At 40.3% G+C, this 24638-nt stretch overlaps 1 protein-coding gene and 1 non-coding gene across 6 annotated transcripts in view; both read left to right on the forward strand.

The window, feature by feature from the left end:
- The first annotated feature begins 17334 nt into the window (after positions 1–17334).
- Positions 17335–17418, forward strand: TRNAL-CAG (transfer RNA leucine (anticodon CAG)). Its single transcript has one exon. It is a non-coding gene; the product is annotated as a tRNA-Leu (tRNA).
- A 599-nt stretch (positions 17419–18017) lies between these two features.
- Klc (kinesin light chain) overlaps positions 18018–24638 on the forward strand; it is a 129352-nt gene continuing 122731 nt past the window's right edge. For 2 of the 5 annotated variants that reach the window (XM_084580536.1, XM_084580537.1), the window contains exon 1: positions 18018–18393. The gene's annotated coding sequence lies outside the window, so the exon portion shown is untranslated. The remainder of the gene's footprint in view (positions 18394–24638) is intronic. The other 3 variants (XM_084580538.1, XM_084580539.1, XM_084580540.1) reach the window with 2 other exon arrangements.

Raw genomic sequence — 24638 nt, forward strand, 5'->3', positions numbered from 1 at the left:
TTTTTTCAGGTGTATATAACAGCAAAAGAGCAGCATTTCTTCGTTACAGTACAGATCTACGTATGATCATTTTTGCATTAACTACACTTACATTGAATACTTGGGCTCACAAAAAGACTGAGGTAGACCCTAAGTTCCATGCCGCGGCGACCCCTTTTGTGATGGGTAAACCAAGGCGCCCTTGGGTTGTGCGATGTCAGTGCACGTTATAAAACCCAGGTGGTTGAAATTTCTGGACTATTCGACTATGCTTTGAGACGTTAAACCCATTAACTAAAGAAGTAAACCCCAAGTGATCTTTCTTTACCCACACAGGAGTAGCACATTATACGGCTGAAAAGAAAGTTAACTGAATCACAGAAAATGTGAGCGCATACAGCTGTAGGTATAATAATCTACTGGTAGTAAATTTACTGCCAGCTGGTTCTTAAAAGGACATGCATGTGTACACATACTGCTATGACAGGAAGCACACTTCTAAGAAGTAATAATTTTTTTTTAGTGCCTAAAGCTTTGAATAAACATGTGCATGTCTTTTGAGTGTCCTGCATATGCTGACGAGCGTGCATACTACGAACATAGCATAGAAAAGCTCTCCCCAGTGCCTTTAACAATGGGCATTGTTTTAGGTCTCTCAGCCTGCCCTAGGCAACAGAGGCTCACAACAAACGTTTTATTTACGTATTTGAAAGACATTGGACTTTTAGACAAACTAAGTTCACCTTGAATGTCACACTGTGGCATTTTTCACGCTGTGAACTCTATAAGCACATTTATCAGACTATGCATTTCATCATTTCATTTTATACCATGACTCCACGATGCACCTTAGAACGCACTTAATGGCTGCATTTTATGTCCCTCTTCATTTCTTTTAATCTCCTCAGGATTCTTTTTTCATCGTTACCTCCCGAATTCCCCTTCCTACACAGAGTAGCATGTCAGAGAAATTTAAACGGCTAAAATCTCTGTTCTTCATTAAAGGGTCTCTCTCTCTCTGTGCATGTCTTTTGACCTTGTGGCCAGCAGGCACCACCACAACACTTTGAACTCGCACAGAGAACATACTTTTGTCGGCATAAAGGAATTTTTCAAGCTCACAAGACTTTTAGAATAAAAACAACCAAAGTAATATATATGTCTCTTTGTGTGCATTCTTGTGACAACGTACCAGGCACATGGACTCGTGAAATTGCTGCACCTACTGTCCACTGCTGTACATTTAAACACCCAGCACACCAATCCTGTTTTGATCTGTATTTTTTCATGTTTTCGAAATAGCACAAGTGCACTGGTCCACAGTCAAGAGATGTGTAAGAATGCCCTTCCCGGTTGAATTGAGGCCTTTTGTAGTTACAGAGTCAGCACCTGTGACTCAAGTCCCAACATCAACTACAGTTGATGTCATGACACATAAGCCAAGGTGGGGCTCATTTCTAGAAGAGTCAGTATTTTAGTCCACATGGGCATGCCTGCTACGAGCAATGATGAATATGTTTTGAAAATGCCCAAATATTGCAGACAAGAAAAGCATGCTCTGCAAAGTCTGCATTAACCGTGCCCATGACATGGACGAGCAGGGTCATGTTTTTCTAGTGAAAGTAGCAAAGGGCAATTAAGCTCGGCTCAGTGACTACTTTTATTTCTTGAAGTACTGGGGAAGGTGGAGGTGTTCTGGGTGAAAACAGAACATATATGAGGCAACACAAGCAGAAGTGCTTTTAAACTGATGAAGAAAGTATACTGAAGTTCTTTTGGACAGCAATAGAAAATGAATTGACTGGTTCTGTTCAGAATTTGTGGTAGTAGCACAGCACAAAAGGGTAAACAAGGATCAATATATTTCTAGCATCATCCTGACATTTCAACAACTCATTTGGCATCCTAGACAGTATGACGAAATATTTACAGCTATATGAGAAAAGTTAACATTTGTTTATATTTTACGAATTAACAGTTAACTAAAATGTAAGCATGTACAACAAGGCAGTACATGAAGTCCCGGCAGCCCATGACATGAACTAAAATACAGTGATGATCATCTGCCCTGGTGCTTCTCTGCAGTGCACAAGTACAGAGGGGCGAAGCATACACAACAAACGGTGTGCTAGCATACAGGCAGGCTGTGCCTAAGACAGCTGAAAGCAACAACGATGCACTTACATATGAAGGCCAGTTCTCGGGAAAGCAACATAAAAAAAAAGAAGATACTGCAACAGCGAGTAGCTATACGGGTAGCTACCGCACCAAATTAGCATGTACTACGTACTACTAAGTACAGCACTGCACACTTGGAGAAGACGTGACCGAAGGGGCTTATCAACTCGCACTGTACACAAACCTCGCAAGTACACACACTGTCCCGCTTGTATCCCAACGACGTGAAGAAACCGGGAGCACAAATGATTGAAGTATCTACGCGCAAATTTTACGATAAATGACTGATGCAATAAATCCACTGTGAATTCTTTTTATATAACTTTCAGTAATGCTAAGAGAGCCTTACCAAAACAGTCAATGCGGGAAGTGTTCTCAATGTGGTAATGGTCCCTGGAAAGAGACATGACACTATAGAGGCTAGCACATTTGACTAGCCTCTATATAGTGCCTAGAATATCCTCTATAACTATACTATAACTACAGTGCGTCGCCATTTGTAGTACGTCCCGCAGTGAAAGTAGCTTGCAGCAGTGCCGCACTGTACCATTTGTTGACAAAAAAAGAAAAAGAAGCAACCGCAAATGAAATATTGCACTTAAAAATTAAATTTCAGGCTCTATAAAGGTCCGCATAGATGGTGTGTTTTAGTTTTCGCCTGTCAATTCTGTTATACCATCCATGGCTGCAGCTGAGATGGCAGACGACGCGGCCTGGGAGACACGAGAACACCATACACGAGATAGTATACAACTTCGAGTGTCTCAGAGAATTGCAGTGAACAGGACATCCGACCTAACGACGCCGAAGCGTAGCTATATATTATCAGTAGAGCTTCCGTGTAAGCAATTCTAGGTTATATGAAATGCGAATCACACTAGGGTCGCGGTAGTGCGCGCGGCCTGTTATCATATGTGCCACATATATTACAAGTGAGACATATGTACCACAGAAAGAACAGGGTGCTCGCATTTGGGCGTAACAGCTGGTTGAATATATTACGAAACGAGCTGTGGTGATCATGCAAAATAATAATAAAAAACTAAAATCTTTATTTAATGCATGCGGGTTGAACTATAGTCACGCGGCACATATTATATCTGCCGAATTTTTCAGCGCTGGAAAATATTTACTTACTGCCCCATCTCAATGATTTTCCAGGTACGCTGTTTTTGAAAGAGAAAAGAAAAAGGAACACTGTAGAATGATGGAATGCAAGGACGTCTTCATTATACAAACAGGGGGCTTCTCTGCATGTCAACTTATGTTGCTGTAAAGCCCACCCATTATGATATTTTTTTACAAAAAAGTACCCGATATCCTCTTCACTGGCTGTGATGCTGCATCGTGGGCGGAAGCCGGCAAAGCAGTGATAGGAATTGGTTAATGTAATAAAAAAGATCCATGTTGAAAATTTATAACTTTTGCTACAAATATATTCTACAATTTAGCTCAAAGGACGGGATTGCTGCACATATTTTGGTCATGTTAATGTAAAGTGCTTGCTCCGCAGAGCGAACCGCATGCAAAGGTGATGACAAGACCTGTTTCCGCTCATAGATGCATGCTTCATCTATGCCAATAAACAATGAACAAGAAGCAAATCAGCAATTGCCAAATAATTCTTCAGCTGGTAGCAACATTAGAATAATAAAACTATTGTGTAAGTTGTATTATTGTTTGTGTTACATAAGTAATTATCTGATCTTTTCAATGTTATAATTATTATGTTGTTATAAATTATCAAAGAATATCATTGTGTTGTATTATAAACATTATTTAACATTACAAAGCAAAATCCCTTTGATATAGTCTTCTCTACATCGTTATGCACTTTTTCAATAATAACTGTAAAACAACATAATAAAAATATACTTGAAGCAGTGGGTTGCAGAATTTTCTCCCTGTCTCTTACCGCGAAGACATCTTTAACTAACAGTACTTTGCAACTAAATCTCTTAAATTCTGCCTGCAACAGAGCGCATGCACAGATATAGTATTTTGTTAGAAAGGTTTGCTTACTACCCATTCATCACTACCCCGTGGGGCACCCTTTTTTTTTCTATTTACACAAACAATAAAGCAGAGGGCTCTGGCTACTCATTTTCACCCACTCATATGAATCACCTGGTCTGACATTAAGCATTACGTTAACATATCTACATAATATCACACAAACACAGTCAGTACACTAGCATATAAAACCAAGTACTATATAGCACCTCTTAATTATGGCCTAGTTATTGTATGCTTGGCTCCATGCATGGTATCGACGCGAGTGCACCGAGTTGTATATGTTGTTTAGTGTTGTGCAGGATCATATATATGTCACTATATGACTTGTTGGAGTCACTCTAGCTAAAAATTGTTTAGCTGTTTGACTGGAGATGTAAATTTTCCATCTGGAAACAAAAATACTTTTCAGATGGATAGAGTTCAATAATCCAGCCTGAAAACTGTCATTCTGGCAGGAATATATATAGTTTCCAGCTGGAAAGAAGCGATTTCCCGTTCAAAAGCCCAGCTGTAATTCAAATTATTTTAATTCAATTCATCTAATTTATGCTGAACATTTCATTTATGAACTCTCGGACAAAAAACTGCAGAGACAGTTTAGGACGAGGTAAGGGAGGCTGCAGTGACAGAATTATCAAAAGTTCAAACAAGAAGTTTCTAATGAAGAAATTCAGCCTTTTCTGAGTGCATGCATTTAATGAAAGATGAACCAAAGTACCGACAATATGCAACATTACTATTCCTAAAATAACATAGCAAAATGCACACAAAATTCACATTTATAGGTTCAGTGAACAAGGTACCATGCAATGCACAGTAAAATAGAAAACACAGGCCCCTCTAGAAATATTTAACACAAAACTTTGTCACTCACAAGGTTGATATTGGAAAAATACAGTTTATTTAGTAGAACTAGCACTGTACAAGTTAAAAGACTGAAGGAGGTAATTAGTTTGGCAATGTCAATTATCATCCCTTTTTCACAGGTACAAAATATTAAAACAATGTTGCCCCTGATTGGGTTATTAAATTGCTGACATTTTTCATCATCAAAGTGCAAATGATAAAAAGATGGTAATAATAAATTATAAAGAAATAATATAGAGAGACAATTTGATGCTGAATGGTTAGCTCTGTTGAAGCTTGACAGTAATTGTTTATGAAACAAACGGCTTTTTTTTTTTCTAGAGGCAGAAGTGCACTGATGTCTTTTTTTTTTAGTAGTTGCCTTCCATACCAGCATGCAATAGTTAAGGCGGGAACAGAATATGACATGGTAAACTTGATTCTGGGTCTGAAAGAGGGCATACCTACAACAGGAGTTTTTTGGATACCTGTTCAATATGACTATCCCATGTCAGCTGACTTGAGAATATACACCTAGGATTTTATGCTGTATCACAACGTTTATTTCATGACTTCTTAATTTTAAATTGAGGCTTGGGGAAACATGTTTGTTTTTAGGAGCAAATAAAATTCCTTCGATTTTAGTTTCATCAATTTTTAGGCTGTTTATTTGGTAGTTCAAGTAGTTTTTACAGTGCACTAGCCGTTAGCCATTTCAAACATATCAAGTTTATTAGTTGAGCTAAAAAACAAACTTAAGTTGATGCATGAGATCATTTATATATAAATTAGATTTAAGAACAGCCCAAGAATGCTGACTTGTGGAACATAGGTGCAAATCCCTCTAACTGGCTTAAGGAACAAATTTCTAGTTCATCCCAGTTGGATAACAATGAATCCCCAACTGTAATTCAACTGCTATTAACTGGAAATTTGTTCCTTAAACCAGTTAGACAAGGTTTTCACCTGGCATAGCAAATTAGAATGATAGCCATTGATGTGAATGTACCGAGTTCAGCCGGTTAGATATGATTGCAAAAGAGCATGGACACTATAACAATCTAATTTATTAAGAGTCACATGGCATAATAAATAAAACAAAAATGCCAAAAGTGAATATGTCAGCCTTAATATGTTGTAACCACAGAAGGGCGGATTGACCTGCCCTTTCGAAAGCCATGCCAAGATTTTGATAAAATATTGTGCTTGACTATGTCGAGGTGGCTTAGAATAACCTTTTCAAGGCCCTTGGAAAATATTCTTTCATCTTTTATATATGACCAAAACTTTTCCTTATTTCATGTCATTTAGAAAACTTCCAGATGAAATAAGCAACTAGAGGTTGAAAATTCTGTAAACATGTAGTGCTAACAAATGTCAACGTCGAAGCTAGTGTACCACAAGAAAGTATGATACACTTACGATTCATCTGTGCGATGGCAAAGAGGGAGTTAAAGTGGCCCCAGTAAAAATAAAAACAAAAAAAAAAAAAAACATTGGAACCCCCTGGAATGTCAATCGTACTGATGCACTCAATTTTTTTCCAATTGGAATTTTCCTTTCAAGTAGGCAGCCCAATTGGGCTCAATGGGTTCCAGTTGGAATTGATAGGAACCCACTGGAAAGTCTACTTGGAACACTTGATGCCATTTGAAAATCTCATTCCAGTAGGTTTCAATTTGATAGGTCACTTGGATCCTGCAACTACTTGTGCAAAGTAGTCTATAGAGTGCCATCTGTGCATAACTATAGTATTAATCAGATCATATATGTTCCAAATGATTACTCGGTTAAATGAATCTTTACCAACTGGTTAGCCCACTTTATCAAACCCATATGCACACAGTGAGACAATTACCATCTGAGTCCAATTGGTCTGGCCAACTGCACTGGGTGTATCCATGGGAACATTTCCATATTTCACAAAGAAAACAAACACAATATTCAAAATAACAACAATCAGCAGTCAACTTCTGGAAGACAGAAAACTGGACGAGTTGGTTTGGATATATGACTATCAGTAGCTTAACCTGTAAAACACAATTCTTCCTCTTACTATCGCTGCGCCTACAAAATTAAATGAAATAACTTCACTCGAATGGCAAGACTGGCCCCAGCATGAGAGTAGGAAGAAGTATGTTTGCTGGGTGTATGGAATCTTGTGTTATATAATGCATCTGTGTACAGTATTGCATTTCTTATGCGAGACGTATGCTTGCCTGTACTCCTTGATATCCATCAAGCATGTTTCCATGCAAATTGTAAGTCAGTCAACCTTTTGTCCCATTCCGTATGTTCCGTTGGACCCATTGTGTGCAATGAGTGTGACCCATTGTTTATACATAACATTGGCACATCCCTTTGGACCCACTGAGTGCAATTGGTCTCACCCATTAGCTGCAATGGGTTAAGTGTCAAAAAACACCATTGGTTCCAGTTGGAAAATTAAATGGTTACAGTTGAAAATATCCAATTGGTCTTTTTTGACTGAGCTCGTATAATGCAGGCCCTGAAAGCATTGATTCAGGTTGAATAAGTACTAGTACTAGAACTCCTTATAGTAAAGTCACTCGGACCAGCAAATTTCTTTACTATATCTGCTTATCAGAGCTGCTGAGCCTAGTGGTAAAGAGTTTAAAAAACTTTGCTTTTTGCTTTTGCGTTTCTATAGGTATATTTTAATTCATGGGAAGTACGTCGGCGCGGCCAGATGCACTTCAAATTTTTGTCAAATATGTATTTACTATAAAAGTGAAAAAATTACAGTTGTCTGCAGAAGACGAACTGGGACTTGAGTTTTCATTAAATGTAACCATGAGCTGTTTGCTGTAGCAAGTTCTATGCTCAATTCAGTTCAATTGGCTAGCCATTTGGTCTGTACATCAGATGTCAGTTTATTTTCAAGGTGAAGTTAGCAAACAGGAGATATATATATGGCTTGTTTCTCTTCACTGGTACTTGAAGCAACCACAGTCCCAACAGTCTTATATTTTAAATAATATTTTCCAAGTGCTGTACTGGAAGCTTCACTTTCAGAAGACTGCAAATATAAATAAAGGAATTGCAGTACTCAAAAGCAGTAGATTACTGCTTCATGTCTCCTTATCCATAAAATGAATGAATGAATGAATGAATGAATGAATGAATGAATGAACTTGACCATAGCAGCTTGCAGTTGGTAATGTTCACGCCATAAACATTTCCACCTGTCTCTCCTTCCCCTCCCCCCCTTTTCGCCCGTGACGGCAAGTGTAAGGCACCACTGTGCCTATAGCTGACGCAACAGTGAGTGCTGCTGAGCGCTTTCAACTAGTTTTGAATTTCAACCACCTTGCACCATCTGTCCCTTCGACGGACCCTCGACGCCTCACGTACCTTAAATTCTGCTCGGAGAATGGTTGTGACTCAGCGACCGCAGACAAAAAAGCCACCACTCTGTAGCTTGAAAGTGAGTGACCCAGGGCAAAAGCAACATAAACAATAAAATGGCATACAAGGGAGCTTGCAAACAAAGCTATCGAATTACACGGCAATATGTATATATATATATATATATATATAATGGAATAATAATGTTGGTGTACATCAACCATACTCACGACAAAATGCAACTTCAGTGCCCTCAGAGATGGGGAAAAGAAATCATTTACCCTGGAAGTATATTTATTTACCAATTAAATGAGGCAATGAGAACTACTTTAGTGCCTGCAGTGTCTTGCATAATTTATTCTTAAGGGTGGCAGAACCAATTTATCAGTGCATCGGGTGAAGATATATTTCTCTTTTGGTTTTAATTTAGCGAGGGACACAAGAAAAGCAGCTGCTGTGGGAGAAGAGAACCTCAGATAATATACTAGTTGGTATTTAGAGAGGACATTAATGCAAATAAACTTATATTTAAGAAGACAAATCTGCTGTTATGAGCTGTATAACTGTCCCCGACAATTAATCTAATTACTTTCTTTTGAAGCATTAGTAACTTATTAATGTTAGTGCTTGATGTGGTGGCCCAGACCAAATGGCAATAGTTAAGATAAGATTCGAATATTGTGTTGTAGATTATCAACTTTAGATTTGGAGAAAATTCTGAGACATCTGCAAAGGACGCCAACAGACTGTGACACTCTCTTTGCAATATATGTAATCTGTTCTGTCCCTTTCATATGTGCCTCAAAAATGATACCCAACGATTTAAAGCTGTAGATATTTTCTATTCTGTTATTAATTTTTAAGGTAAGTAAAATGGACATTGATAAAGTTACTTTAAAGTTTAAAAGTCAAAAGAGATGCAACAGATGTTTGGTTTGGGCTAGTTGGTAGCAGTTTCTTGAAGACATAGCGCAAAAAAGAGACGGGGACAACACAGATGTAGACAGGACAGGCGCTAACTGACAACTTTATTTTCGAGGAAAACCGCAGCACAATTTATGTCAAAACTCACGTGACAATCAAGGGGCCTTATACTATGACCAAATACAGTTTGACAAAGGGCGGCCGACAATCTTGACCCGGAGAAACCAAAAAAGAAACAAGGGGGCCGGATAGCATTATCAACAGATTATATAAAACTCATTGTGAATATAATACAACAGATGGGGTGCGAACAACATCACGGCCAAGGGACGGTGCCACCCAACCACAGCAACGAGCGAGCCTAAAAGGGCTCAAAACAAGGGAAGTAAAAACAGTCATAGGTCAATACCAAAAAAACGTGCGAGGCAAAAGCAGAGTCAGAACTAAAAACAGATAAAACGTGCGAAGCAAAAGCAGAGTCACAACTAAAAACATCTGTTGTATTATATTCACAATGAGTTTTATATAATCTGTTGATAATGCTATCCGGCCCCCTTGTTTCTTTTTTGGTTTCTCCGGGTCAAGATTGTCGGCCGCCCTTTGTCAAACTGTATTTGGTCATAGTATAAGGCCCCTTGATTGTCACGCGAGTTTTGACATAAATTGTGCTGCGGTTTTCCTCGAAAATAAAGTTGTCAGTTAGCGCCTGTCCTGTCTACATCTGTGTTGTCCCCGTCTCTTTTTTGCGCTATGTCTTCAAAAGAGATGTCTTACTATTGACAATTTTAACAAGTCCATTTGATCTTAACCGTGACTGAAGAACAATGTTTCCTCTTTTTAATAGGTTACTTATATATGGACGAATCAGTAAGAAAAAGCTTTTATCATCAGCATACAAAACATATATAACGTCGAAAGCAAGGTTATATAACTATATCATTAAGCATTAAAAAGAAACAGACCCAGAAGGCTACCCTGGTAAGCTCCACATTGTATAGCTCTTAAACTAGGCAGAATTCCATCAATACAGACAGCCTTTTTACATTGACTCAGATACGATCGAAACAGAATAAGAAGGGAGCCGCGGATGCTGTACCTTTCAAGTTTATTAAGTTTTATGATTGAGGAGATCAAGTGCTTTACTAAAGTCTAAAAACATACGTGTTGTATTCTTACATTCAGTACCCTGAAAAATAATTTCTTTTTGCAGCAGCAGAGCAGATTCAGTGGACCGTCGTTTGCAAAAGCCGAACTGACTGTCATTAATAGTAAGAGTGTTTTTTGAAGAGTTGTCAGTTTTTTTTAACTATAACTAGAGCTTTTGAAGAATCGGATAGAATGGATATTGGTCCTTAGTTAGATATTTCTTTCTTATCTCCTCCCTTAAAGATTGTTTAAACCTTGTCAGACAGGAATGAACAGCTCAGAAATGATGAAGACACAATTCGTGATTCCTTTTCTTAAAGGAATGACCAGACAAATGAGTGCTCATCTTGTCGTTTGTTGCTATATGTGCCCCTATCCATTTTTGTGTGCTGTCATCCCTTCATACAACACAAACATGTTCAATCTACTACATTAATGAGCTTCATTTCTTGTCATATGGAACACAAAATTTGTTCTCAAATTGCTTCATATCTTCACATTAACACATTCTGGCGGTTGAGCTGACTGCTGTATGAGCCACTATAGCATCAGGGTCTTTGCTATATCAGTTGTTGGTGATGACATGGTCCTGAAGATGCTGTCTAGTAGCTGAATGGGCACTTAATGAACATGTCTTGTTGCTTAATGAAAAAAAAAACACTCTAAAATAGCTTCCATCCCTCCCTTATCATGTCTTCATGCAATTTTTTTCAGTTACAAAATTTTTTACATCTAGTGGAAGTACCTCTATAAAAAATGAGGATGTGGCTACGAATACAACCAAGTTTGATTTCAAGTGAAAATCAGAGCCTTGCATGAACATGGCGTCACATTTTGCTATTTCTGTCTTTTAAAAGGCAATAAATGATAAATGAGAGTGGCAGTCAAGTGCTGCAAAACTACACACGCTGCACCTTCACTTCTTGCCACCGCTGCCTCATGCTTTCTGCTGCACAGTGCTGGGAATGTTCGCCCGTTTCTTCCCCTTAACTATTTCTTGGTACACTTTTACTCTCCTTTACTCTCTGAACGGACCGCGCCGCTTCCTTTCCATGTTTGTAGACAGCTTTTTCCTTTTTTACCCTACGCGCTGCGTGCTTTCCCTCACGGCTCCAAGGCCTTTGTAAAGTAGGCTTCTTCTGAATACTGCTAAGTCTGGTGGTAAAGCCACTTAAAAGGACACTCGGTGTTATTTTTGTCTTGAAATATATATATATATATATATATATATATATATATATATATATATATATATATATATATATATATATATATATATATATATATATATATATATATATTTTTTTTTTTTTCCTCGTGATTTTAGGTAGTACGCGGGCGGCGATGTCATATCTTGGGAGTCGTCGCCGCGGCCAGGCCCACTTTACTATAACCGATTTTTACCAAAATTATCTTTACATAAAGGGGGGAAAAAGTACAGCTGTCTATGGAAGATGGACTGGGACTTCAGTTTCACTTTACTATATCCGAGTTTATTACAGCGGGGTTCTACTGTAGTTATATGCTGCATCATGTGGTGAACAAAGCTCAGTGTTTCTAAATGCATCCATGAGTTACCAATTAATACTATCGATATTATCATATACATTCTGTCAGAATCAGTAAAACTGTATGCTGCAGAACATGCATACTACAGCTAGTGAAGTGAAACTGCAGTTCCATTTTGCCACCTATAGATAACTTCAGTTTTTTTTTTTTTTCATTTGATCATGCGTATGTCTATATACTATCCACATGGTAAGTATAAGTATTATAGCGCTCCAACCTGATGGCTCAGTGATTGGGTGCTCGACTGCTCTATTGAAGAATATGGGATCGATTCACGGCTGTGGAGACTGCTTGGAGGTGTCCATGTGCTATGCGAATCGTGCACAAATGGTAAAAATTTATGAAGCCCTCCACTACAGCATGTCGCATAGCTTGAGCCGCTCTAGGATGTTAAAGCTCATCCCAGACGAAAAAAAACACTCATTTCCTGCTGGATTATGGAACCGTGTACCGAAATTATCCAACTAGAAAACTGTGATTTCCGGCTGGGAAAAAGCAATTCCAGCTGGAATGGCATCTATTTCCTGCTAGATTATAGAACCAGAAATCATGCATGCCCAGCTGGAATTTTGAGATTTCCAGCTGATTTACACCTCCAGTCAAGCCTTTATCTGGAATATCATTTTTTTTCCAGCTGAAAAATATGGCCGTCCAGCTAGAAATTCAGCTGGAAATATGCTTTTCCAGCTGATATGGGTACGTTAGAACAAAGTATACTAGGTGTCTATTTTCATGGGGGATAACCGACATAAACCTAGTTACTAAGGGCAATTTTAGTACACTCAAATTAATGTGCTTGATATGTGCGCCACCTTAAATGTGTGTCAAATTCAGCTGCCTATGAAAACAGCTTGTATTAAATATATGTGGGTACAATGCAGATGTTTTAAACATTAAATATCTCAGTTTCTCTTAGGCATGAAAACGTTCAACACAGCATGCCTCTCCAGGGCATGTAAGTTTCAAGTTACATATCATTAGCATAATCGCATTCACTATACAGCTAGGACAAAGGCATCTATAGTTTTTCTCCAACTAACCCTCTCCAGTGTAAACTGCTTTATCCCTACAAGCTATCTACTTCACCAGCCCACCTGGCTATCTGGGTCCCCTTGTTACATATATCTTTTTCTGTAATTTATTCCTTTACAACTAACTGTTGGATATCTTGCCTTTGAGCTCCTGCTGGTTCACTAATCCACTAGGCTCTCTTCCTACCTTTGCTGCTGTCTTAGATTCTATTTCAAGCCTTTTTGAAGTTTCTATCTCATCAATGGTCACAAGCAAGGTATCATACACTTGCTTTTGGAGGCATATCGATTACCAGCTACTAGCCCTGATTTCAGTGGGAATATACTTGCCAGATGCACTACACTAGCATTACAATAAAGGTGCAATAGCTCACATTATTATTTTAGATACATGATAAGATTATCACTTAAAGTCAGGGGGGTGTCATTGTGTCCGAGAACCCTCATCAGTTTTTACGAGAGGTCTGAGACCCCCCGCACTTGAATATATCCGGTGTCCAGCACTGCACGAATATGAAGCAGGTGCATCCGTTTGGCAAAGGCCTTTATTGCCTCATCGTTGTCGTCAACCAAAGTATCACACTTTTGCGGCAGCTCTGATCGGCCGAGACAGGATGACATCATGGAGGTCTCGACCAATCACAGAGCACCACCACAGTATGCGCGAATGCGTGGCTTATATGGCCATATGGCAATCAATGACTGTTTACTAATCAATTAATGGCTAACTGCAAATAAATGACTTATTGTTTATTTCATTACTAATTACACATTAATGCCTAATTCATTCATAATTACTAATTAATGCCACACACCTGGTAAAATCAACCACACAACAGTAAATGTAGAACAACTGCAAAGATGCAAGGAGCGCGATCTTGTCACTGCGCTGCCAAGCAGAATGCACTGAATAAATGCACTTGCAGAATGTGAAAGAGTAGTCACTCGCTTTACTTGTAGCAGCACTCATCGCTACATGCGCAACAGTCGCGTAGCAGAATGCAGCACTCAGGCTTTCGCCTTTCATCACTTTAGTCACCAAAGTGTCCTCGAATTTTATTCTTTTCAGTGGCAATCAGAGAATGCTTATGATTGTTAAAAAATTTTGCAGCAAGTTTTTGTAAGAATTATTACTTAATTTTAGTAAGAATTCGAATTTTCTAAAACCTGTGATGAAGAAAACAAAAGTTAGTCCCTTTACACAGAGGCTGGAACTAATTAAGGTATTTTCACATGCCATCTCTTCGGTTTTGCCGGTTCGCACTGTGTTTTGGTACTAGCTGAGCAAATTGTCAATATGCTCATGCAATATTATTCAGATGATGCACTTGTCACCAGACAAACCAAGCTGGTAGCTGTTACAATATTTTTTGCTAATTTTCATTGCGTTCACTTGAAGTGTAAAAATTATAGCATATATATTTTTTTCTTAGTTGATTTTACATTTAATGTGCAATTAAGATTGTACTTTCTATATAAAGTGCTTTAAAGAAATACTGCATATGTTACAAGTGCTTACACTTTGTTGTTTCACTATAAGCTGCTTTACATCACAGATCATCGATCATGCTGGCAGAGTGCAGGGATCACTTTTTCAGGTGCATGTCATAAAATGATCACAAAAACCTCCTTAATATATATATATATATATATATATATATATATATATATATATATATATATATATATATATATATATATATATATATATATGTATATATAATTTCTCTCATTTAAATAGAAACATGTGCAAAGGCCGCCAGCCCTTTCTCTCACCCTCTTAGTTCCTCCTCAACAATTGCGCTCAAATTTCTAGAGTCTCTGATAGAGCCAGACTTTAAGCACTGAAAGTAATTCATTCATTTCAAAATTACTTTTATTAAAGTGACTCACTGCTGTTTCTATACTTCATACTATGTACTCCCAGTACGATGCCAAGAAAACAGTAATGACATGCAGCAAGCCTGTCCCACAGTGATCATGATAAGCAAAAAAAGACAGAATTGAGTAGAACTACATGTTCAAGGCCTCAGACCTGCCCTGTTTCTCCGGATCACAACCATTCTCTAAGCAGAAGGTATACATCTAAGGCGTTGAGGGTTTATCGAAGTGACAGATGGTGCAAAATGGTAGAAGGTCAAAACTAGTTGAAAGTGTGCAGTAGCACTCACTGTTGCATACTGGCTATAGGCACAGTGGCGCCTGGTTACACTTGCCATCACGGGCAAACAAGGGGTTTGGGGGAAGAGACAGGCGGAAATGTTCACGGCGGGTTTGACCACGATTGTTTTTGTTGCCATTGTCTTATATTTTTAATAGCCTGTTCTGTAGGAAAAGGGGAGGGAATAGTCTTACTGGATAGAATTTGGCAGGAAGATGAGAAGATGAAAGAATGTGCTCTAGTGTTTGGAGAGGTTTTGTTCACAAGCTTTACTTATTTATATACAGATGAAATCCAGACAGTAATTAATGAGAAGGAATTTGCTCTGCGGAAGTAATGGTAATGTCATTACTTTTTGGGAGCAGTATTTAGCAATTTCATTATATTTTTAAGGCTTAGCAAGTAATTGGTAATGTAATTTAATTGCTTTTGAACAGTAACTTTGCCAAGTGTGCTGCCAATTTACCCCAGGATAAAAGACACCAAGTGTCTATTAGGAATGAAATAGATTAAGACATGCCAGCTGGACTTGTGAATGTAATCAGGTAGCTCAAATGGTTTCTCTACTTCTGATTGGCACTTACTTCGGATATTCAATTGGAAGGCCCCGTTGAACATTCAATAAAAAAATGTTACAACTTAAACTGCTGTGTAGTTTGCATAATTTCTATAACCACATAAGTTGTGATTAAACGAAATAACTCTGACTCCATGGAGATCTGCCACTGAATGCAAGAGGAGGGTCCAATGTGCTAGGCCATTTCAGGTCAGTGCCAACAAAATAAGCATTAAAACTGGAAGCCTTAGCTGAACTGCCTAATTGGAATGTTCAATTTATTCAAACTGGTGCTTCGAGTCTGTGCCAAAAGCATATTTAGAAATTTTGCAACTGCGAACCTCAACTGAAAATCATTTTTTTTCTTGACTGCCCATATCGCCCATACCATACTGCCCATATCGCAACTTTCACATAATAACAAGTCAAAAGACGATGCCACTGCACTGACTTGAACAAATCTCTGAAAGATGGAAACTATAGAAGTATGGGCGGGGAGGCTCCACGAAAACTGCCGAGTTAATTGAGATACAGGGCACAACTGCACCTTCCAAAAACAGGAGTTTGTATTATGTACCGTTTTTTCTGACTTACAGATTGATCAGCCACACTGCTGAGCCATAATGCAAACCCAGTTCGCGGTCATACATATATAGTTTCATATAAGTACCAAAGGCAACCAAAGCAACCTCGAATATTCACCAGCTGTTGCTGCCTGCAGTTTCTTTCTGACAAGCGATATTAATCGGCCATACAGCCTGCATTTCCTGTCTCTATCAGATACATTAAACACTGAATTATTAATTGCAAACGCGTAGCCTAGCTGACTGCAAAAAAGGAATTCGGAGGTAAATAAATGCAGTGCCATAACGTACAGCCTTAGAGCTATGGAACAGAACACTGCACCAACTGCGCATTTGAAGGCGGAATACTTTCGGCAGAACAACGAGATAAGCAGCCCACGGGGAGCCTAATTCCCTTGCGTCGAATGAAGCGCACAATGCACAGCCGAACCCGAAGCCCAGAGCGAATTGCTCTACACGAGAAAAACTTCGTCTGCAACTGTACGTCCCAATCAAGCGCGTCCAAACTCCGTGCTTGATTGTAGCAACCAAGCGCGGATTTCTCAAATCCTCCTTGCTAATCCAGAGATTAGCAAGGAGATTAGCGAGGAGGATTTGATATATGAGTACCCGAAACGCTTCGACTGAAATAGGCATGGAAATAAGCCATGAGTACAAGTGCGCGACCAACGCCATGACCAACGCGCGAACGCCGCCGATACCTACATAAGTTAAAATTATTAAGAAAATGAACAATAACTTATTTTAAGCCACAATTTTAAGTTTTAAATAAGTATTATAAATGTTTCACTTGCTGTTGCGCACATTTTTTCTTTTGCTTAGTTTATGATGACGTAGGGTGACGTATTTTGTGCGTGGCAGCAGCGTTTTACTGGTGCCACGGTGCGTGTCACCAGTCTCCGCCTAAAAGACGTACACACCGCTATATTGGCAGCAGTGTGTATATTTTTGTAAAATTGGACATTTACCGCCGTCGTCAGGATGGCCGAGCGGTCCAAGGCGCTGCGTTCAGGTCGCAGTCCGGTCTTCCGGGCGTGGGTTCGAATCCCACTTCTGACAGACTTTTTTTTTTTTTTTTTTTTTTGCCTATTAAGAAAAATGGATACAATCATACCAGGTTTTCCTTTCCTAGGGGCATCCTTTAATTTCCTTCTCCAGCCTTCGCATTCTTTAAATTCATTCATTCTCAAGTGCAGCTCTTAGAGCAAATCAGTTATCTTTCACTGCATTATTATAGCTTCATTTCATTCAATTTTTATAGTCGTCTGCACGCATATAAAACCATAAAACGTTCGTCTTTATGTAGTCGGAAGCAAACAAGGTGCCTGTTCAGGGGTAATCAGGGATGAGCTGAAGAGAATTGAAAAGTTCTGTGAGATCATGTGCTCAAAACTGTATTTTTGTAAGCAAGCGTCACCCGCATCTCACGTCGCCACATTTCCTGGGAGGGCTTCCTCATTTTAGCGAACTCTTAACCCGAAAAAAAGCAAGCAGCGCGTGTTGACCGCACACTCAGGCAAGGGAGCTTCATTGCGAGGTTCGACGCCCTTTACGAGGGCTTCGCTCCGCGCCTCATAGATGGCACGAGGTGTCCTGTTCAAAAACGCGTTTTTAAGCCGGGCCTGCAGCCGACCAGAGGTGACGTCACAGTCTGCGCGCCGCCATATTGGCGAAGGTCCGCCAAACTTTTCTTTTTTTTGCGCTACTCACTGCAATGGTCTCGGTTCCGAAGGGCAGGTGCTACTTGGTTCGCCCTCGCCGTTTGTGAAAAGTGTAAAAAAGAGAACACAGACGGCCCGAAAAATTGTGCTCGGTCTGTGCCCATCGTGCGTGTTTTGGTGCGAGCGTGTGTGTGCGCGTTGTCGCAGCCGCCGTGCTTTTTTCTTCTGGGCGGCTGGGAGAGCTAAACGCCGTTGCACTGTGGATTGCCGTGGTGGAGCCGGAGAGAGAGAGGAGCCTTTAGGCTTACGCCTCGACATCGGCCGGCCACTGCCCGCTGTCATCGGGACGACAACGGTGCCTCGAAGCTAGCCGGTGAGTAGTCGATCGTACGCGGCGCCCGATGTTGTTGCGTGCTTAGCTTTCGCGAGTCACTGATTCCGTAGGCCGGCATGGAAGAAGCGAAAGCGCGTCACGCGGCCCACGTTGGACACAGGCACTGCTTCGCTGGCGTGGTGCCTTACGTGCTGTCGCTCGCAGTTCGGCAGAGATTTCGTTGTTTCTGTGGCGATCTCAGAACCGCATGGTCTGCCGACCGCTGCGCTGTCCTGGCCCAAGCGTTTCGGGCGAGGCTGTGACTCACGCGTTGTTACCGAGAGCGAGCCAGCGAGAACTGACGGAGCAGTGGTCGAACAAAAAGGAAATGATGAATGGAAGAAACGGTGCTTCTGCTTTTCGAACAGAAAAGTGTAGTCCACTTAATTAAGCGCATCTCGGGACAAGCAGACGTTGTAGACGTAAAAGCTTCGCTCTTTTGCATTAGCAGTTCGCCCGTCAAGACGTGGGCTTCGACGTCGCCTTTCGGGCGCTGGTTTTGCGCCTGTTCGTTCCTTCTCAGGCCTGCGCGGCATTGTTCTTCGGCGCTCCCTTGCCCATCAAGTTCTCGACTGGTCCTTAGGGAACGTCATGCCGGCGGGTCCAGGCCGTTTTGCTGGCCACTTGCTCCACCGAAGCGGCCTTTCGAGTTGCGTCTGACCTCCCATCGCTTGGCCGGCCTAGCTCGGCGAACAGCTGATGGCGGGGCGGTGCCTACTGGGACCTGTGCTCCCGTTGCCAGAAACGATCGCCTGTCTGTGAGAATTATCGGTGGCCGATCGAAGTGCGGCTGTAAAGTTGTTTTACTCCAGTAACGACCGATTGGTCGAGCTCTTTGAGTGACTGTCGTCTGCAGAAAATGCCGTCTGCCATTTTGTGAGCGCGAGTTTTGTTGGATTTATCCGTTCGGGACGCTTCCGGGTGTGCTCTGCCCAACGCATTGTGATGGATTTTGATAATATCGCGTGCTTGTTATACTTCGGTCGTGATCGTTTGTCAGCGATTGCCTTTCATTCATTCATTCATTCATTTTGTTGTGGAATAAGGATTACAATTAATCCTTGTCATTTTTTAGGCATTAGATCTTGCGAGGATGTCTTCATTACATATGCATCGCAGTGACTGATTTGGCGTTTGTGTTCACAACACTTGACAGTGTGATGAATTGCAAGTGGAAAGTATAAGTCCAACCACTGTGTTAGCTGTGATGCGAAACTTTCAGAAGAGATGCCTAATGGGAATATATTCACTGCACTATTGGGGCATGGATGACGTGACAAGCACTGTGGATCATGCGAAGTTTGAGAAGAATCACATGCACTTCTAATGTAACATTTCGAGGCTTGTAATTGAGGTCGTAACTTGCACTGCAGCTTAATCTAAATCATTGCAGCTTCGTGGTTAGTCTCATTTGCACTGCCGGTGTAGTTGGTTTTTACTTTTAAATCTAGAGAATTTTTAAATGATGTAAGTGGGACTACAACTATTGAATAGCAAAGCCCTAAAACTGAGAGCTGTAAAGATTGCGGTAAAAATTGCAGATTGACAGTCTTATTTGGTACAGTCGTCCCAATGCAACTCGTGCTATGGGAGATGCCGTAGTGGAAGGTTCTGGGTTAATTTTTACCATCTGGGTTTGTCTAACATGCGGTGAAATTGAATAGTACACAAGCACCTTGCACTTCATCTCCATCAAGGGACAGTCTCTGCAACCTAGACTTGACAGAATCCATAGTTGAGCGCCGTGAGCACTGAACCATAGTGACAGTTTGATTTAAGGAGTAAACCGGTGGGTCACATGGGCCGTTGTTCTGTACCTTGGGCAGTACACTCTTCAAGCAGCATCGTACGTGTCTGCTCTGTAAAGTAAGAATATTTTTTTTTAGAAATGCCACAAAACCATTGTGTGGTTATTTTCAGAAGGCAGAACTGTTGTTTGAGAGTTGACCATTTGGTGTTTCTGAAAAGCTAAACCAAGTGTCTGTAATGGGTCACAGCTCTTCCTGCAGAGTTGCCTGTTTGTGGAGGCTGTAGCTTGTTCCTGTGGTCAAAGCAATCCTGCTGTATGTCGAATGTGACACCTTGATATGTGCATGATGCACCTGTTTCTGAAGTGCTTGATGTGTGCTGCAGACCTGTAAAGGAAGTTTTATTTTTTATATGTTTCTTAACTGGTAGAAACCGTAAAGGGCCTTTAAATTATCATGAATTCAAGGAACAGCACAGAGGGGATCTTTACTAGGTCTGACGGAGTTCAGAGCTTGGGTGAAATTTGGAGAGGCCAAAATGCTAAGCTTCAGTGGGCTTGCTTTGGAATTGTTGTATAGTTCTGTTGTGTGCAAACCATTCAATTTATTGATTGATGAATGGGTGTATGAAGCTATGTTAGTTTTTTTTCGCAAACTGGCACAAATGAAAAGAGCAAAATGAATGCATTTGTATGCTGTTTGAATGGGTAGTGCACATACGTAAAAGAAACGATTCCAGAGAATTTTTTATCTAGCATTTGACAGTTCTGTCTTCATTAGACCTGAATATTTAAAAGTCAGTGAAACAGGATTGCTATATTGGGGAAACAAGATGTTTGTTTCGTACTTGAAGCTCGAAGGATGGTGTACTAAGCACATCAATTTTCACATTGAGAAAACTTGCCTATACAAGGATTTCTTTTGGTGTTTCTGTTTCTGTGGAGAAAACTTTATCTGATGCAAATCTTGACAGCAGGATTTTCTCTCTCTAGTCAAGATTCTTCACTCTGTGGCAGGTTTAGCAGCAGCTCCTCATTTGCACAATTTTTTTGTCACAAGCTTAGTTGTAGACTCAATGTCGACTCTCTTAACACCACATTGCTTACAAAGCAGTAGTAATTTTCTAACTGCCCCATTTTTTATTTTTCTCAAAATGTTTACTATAGTCTTTCTCAACATTTTTGCGTGACACATTTTCGAGCACACTTCATCTCAATTTCCGCTTTTTCAAAAAGAGTTCAGCATTGCCTTTTTTTTTTTTTTTTTTTCAGCTAGTGCTGGCACCTTTAGAGAGCTAGGTCGGTGTCTGGCACCAGGCTATAAGCAGCTTTTAACCACACAGTAACTCCCATGTCAAATTTAATCAGACTCATTGCTTGTTAACCAAGATGCAAATGACCAACTGTGGTTCATTGGTTTCCATCTGCAGCAGTTTGAAGTGAGATATGCACATGGAATTTTCTTGCAACAACAATATCAATGTGCCTTTGGTGTGCACACATGGCCTAAAGCTTGCAACTGCATAATTTCTCACTGATGATGTGCCATAGTAAAGTAACCACCATTTTAGGATCTTATGATGCATAATAACTAATTATCAAAGGGTGACAGCAGATAGGTTTGACGGGGTGTTTCCACATATCTTGATGCCATCAATGTGTGGGTACCACTCATGCTCAGTAGCTGGGCAGGTGCAAAGCCTTTGCCTTTCTCTGAGTGTACATCCTTTGTGAAGTCTGTTTTTATTGGTGACATTTGTAATTACACTCACCTAAAATTGTGGAGAACATCAAGCAAAAAAAGTATAGTCCATGTTAGCGTCAGTTTGTTCGCAGTGCTGTAAATCCACACTCTCAGCATTTGCATAGCTCATAATAGGTGTAACATCTGTCCGGTCGCTGAGGTTTCTGTGGACAGCAGCAAGCCACAAAATGACAACTGCAGTGCCTGAGTCATTTCTTCCTCCTAGCAATCGTCCGTGCTCCAGTTTTGTATTGAAAATTTATTTTTTTTTTTTTCGCAGGGGGTTCCTGAAACTTGCTTCATTTACGAATTATGTATCTTGTTTTAGTGGCCCCTTCTCCCAGCCTACTAAAAATGCTAGTTTTTTAGAGCATAAAGATATTGTTGCAGTCGTCTTTAATAGTGGTTCTGCATTGAAAATCTTCCCAGCTATATTTATGTTTGCTGCTTCATCATCATCATCAGCCTGATTATACCCACTGCAAGGCGAAGGCCTCTCCCATATTTCTCCACTTAACCCGGTTCTGTGCTAGCTGCATCCGCTTGACACCTGCGAACTTCTTAATCTCATCCGCCCACCTAACTTTCTGCCGCCCCCTGTTATGCTTTCCTTCCCTTGGAATCCAGTTTGTTACCCTCAGCGACCATCGGTTATCCTCTCTTCGCACTACATGTCCTGCCCATGTCCATTTCTTCTTCTTAATTTCTACTAGAATGTCGGTAACTTGAGTTATTTCTCTGACCCACTCTGCACGCTTAACTAAAGTTAACTTAAGCTGTTGATTGATTTATTTGCAGTCCCTAATTGTACTTGCTTGCCCCATCTTAGTAGTGTCTCACATAAAGTCAGTCATTTAGATGAGTTCTCGTTTAGACTTCTTTAATATCTCAAAATTTTGATTGTTGAAGGGATGCAACAAAGGTGCATAGTCTCTTTATCTTTAAAAAGCAGAGTTAGTGTTATCCACACGAGGTGTTTAGAATTTTGCATGAATTTTGACTTTTCTTTTTTCAAAAGAGGACCCTTTCATTGACTTTCAATTTTCATTTTGCATGAAAACAAAAGAAGAGAACTTTCAGTGACTACATTTTTTTTTATTTCATTGACTTAGTGATTTAGACCATAACAATATTATACAAGCCTTCCAGGGACAAGTTTTGTGCACTATTATTTTAACAAAAGCCATTCATTTTCGTTTATCCTAACAACTCGGCTTACTGATAAGCTGCAGCAAAAGCTAACACACTTGAGTCAGCGTTGTGAAAACCGAAATCGGTCTATGCTATTCTATGCTTTTATACCAGGTTACAGTTTGGTAACCATCTTAAACTGTCCCTTCACTACACCCATCATCTGTTACCATGGAGGCTGGGGCTTGTGACCGCAGCTTGTGAGTTGTGACCTTATTTTGTGGATTGCTATTAATTGCAGTAGGCCAACAGCATCTGTTAAGTGTTCTTTATGCATGCATGTGTGTGGTTGCTAGTCTTCTATTTTCATGTTTCATAAGTAGGTAAAGGCTGCTAAGTGTAGGTGGTCGGTCTAATGATGTGTCTCTTAGCCTATCGAGTGCAATTGCACAATTTAGTTCCCCTGGTACCCCCATTGGCTTAAAGCGTGCACTTCACTCGCGAACTTGATATCACTGCAGCCATGCCTTATGCATTGGCTTCTTTTCTCAGCTTCCCTCATGGTTCTCTTGCAGAGGCTGTGCTATGGAGAGTCAAGGGTCAGTGCAGTGATGGGGTCATATGATAGATTCGGTGCTTTTGTAGTACCGCGAAGGGTTTCTCTGTGAAGAGTAGACATGTGTCTGCTTAATCCTTAAAACTCTTGCTAGTCTTTGTGTCTGGATCCTGCACTCTCTATTGCTTGTGGTTCCACATTATGTTTTAGGCATTGTTTACACATGCTTTGCAGTGGGCTTTCTTGTTCAATTGCACTTTGTTGATATTTCTTGTTTTCCTAGTTCGAAAGGTGCATTGTGTTCTTACATTTCATTGTTTGAAGGGAGATAAAGAACCCCTTCTGTAGTGAGCAGTTTCTTAGTCTGTGTGAGTGCTTCAGAGCCAAAGAAACAGTCCTGGCAAAGTAGACTTCCAAGTTGTGTCACTTTGCCTAGTTTCATCGCCTCTATGCAAGTGAAATTTGGCTGCGTAGGCCTGATCTTTAAAAATGAGGACTGCACAATAATGGGGCAGCCTCAGTTGGTTTGTATTGCAATCCCAGATAGCAACATCCCAGAAGTCTTTGCTCATTTTTCCCAATAGTGTGCCTTCCTGATCGCTCAAAAGAAGTGTGCAGGAAAATCCGACTAGTGGCATCTGTTTGCCATGCTTCAGCTAGGGTCGAAAGGCAGTGGTGCAGTCCTTCCTTCTTGAACTGGCAGCTTGTTTTGTCCAATAATGTGCCTCAGTTATGCGGATCTCCTTGTGAGGGTGTCGACTCCTGAGCCATGGTGTCACTTTTCTAGGAATGTGGTCAGTATTTCTTTGTATATATTCAGTGCATTAAAGGAAAGTTTTAGCATGAGCAAATTGCGCAAATTTCATGCAGTCCTGTTGTGTATTTGAGTTGGAGCTGTTTAACCTCATTTGTGCTGCGGTGACGAAAAACTATGCGCAGTAAATTTGTATGGGTGGAATAGATGGGGAAATTCTTTCTTTTTGCTGGTAATGTCTTGATGCTTGGTGCACTGTTGACGTGAAAGCGGATTCCATTCGCTGATGGAGTGAATAGAAAAGAAGTGACAT

This window comes from Amblyomma maculatum, chromosome 10 (assembly GCF_055883805.1).
Source record: "Amblyomma maculatum isolate TAMU_Amacu chromosome 10, ASM5588380v1, whole genome shotgun sequence".
Taxonomy (NCBI): domain Eukaryota; kingdom Metazoa; phylum Arthropoda; class Arachnida; order Ixodida; family Ixodidae; genus Amblyomma; species Amblyomma maculatum.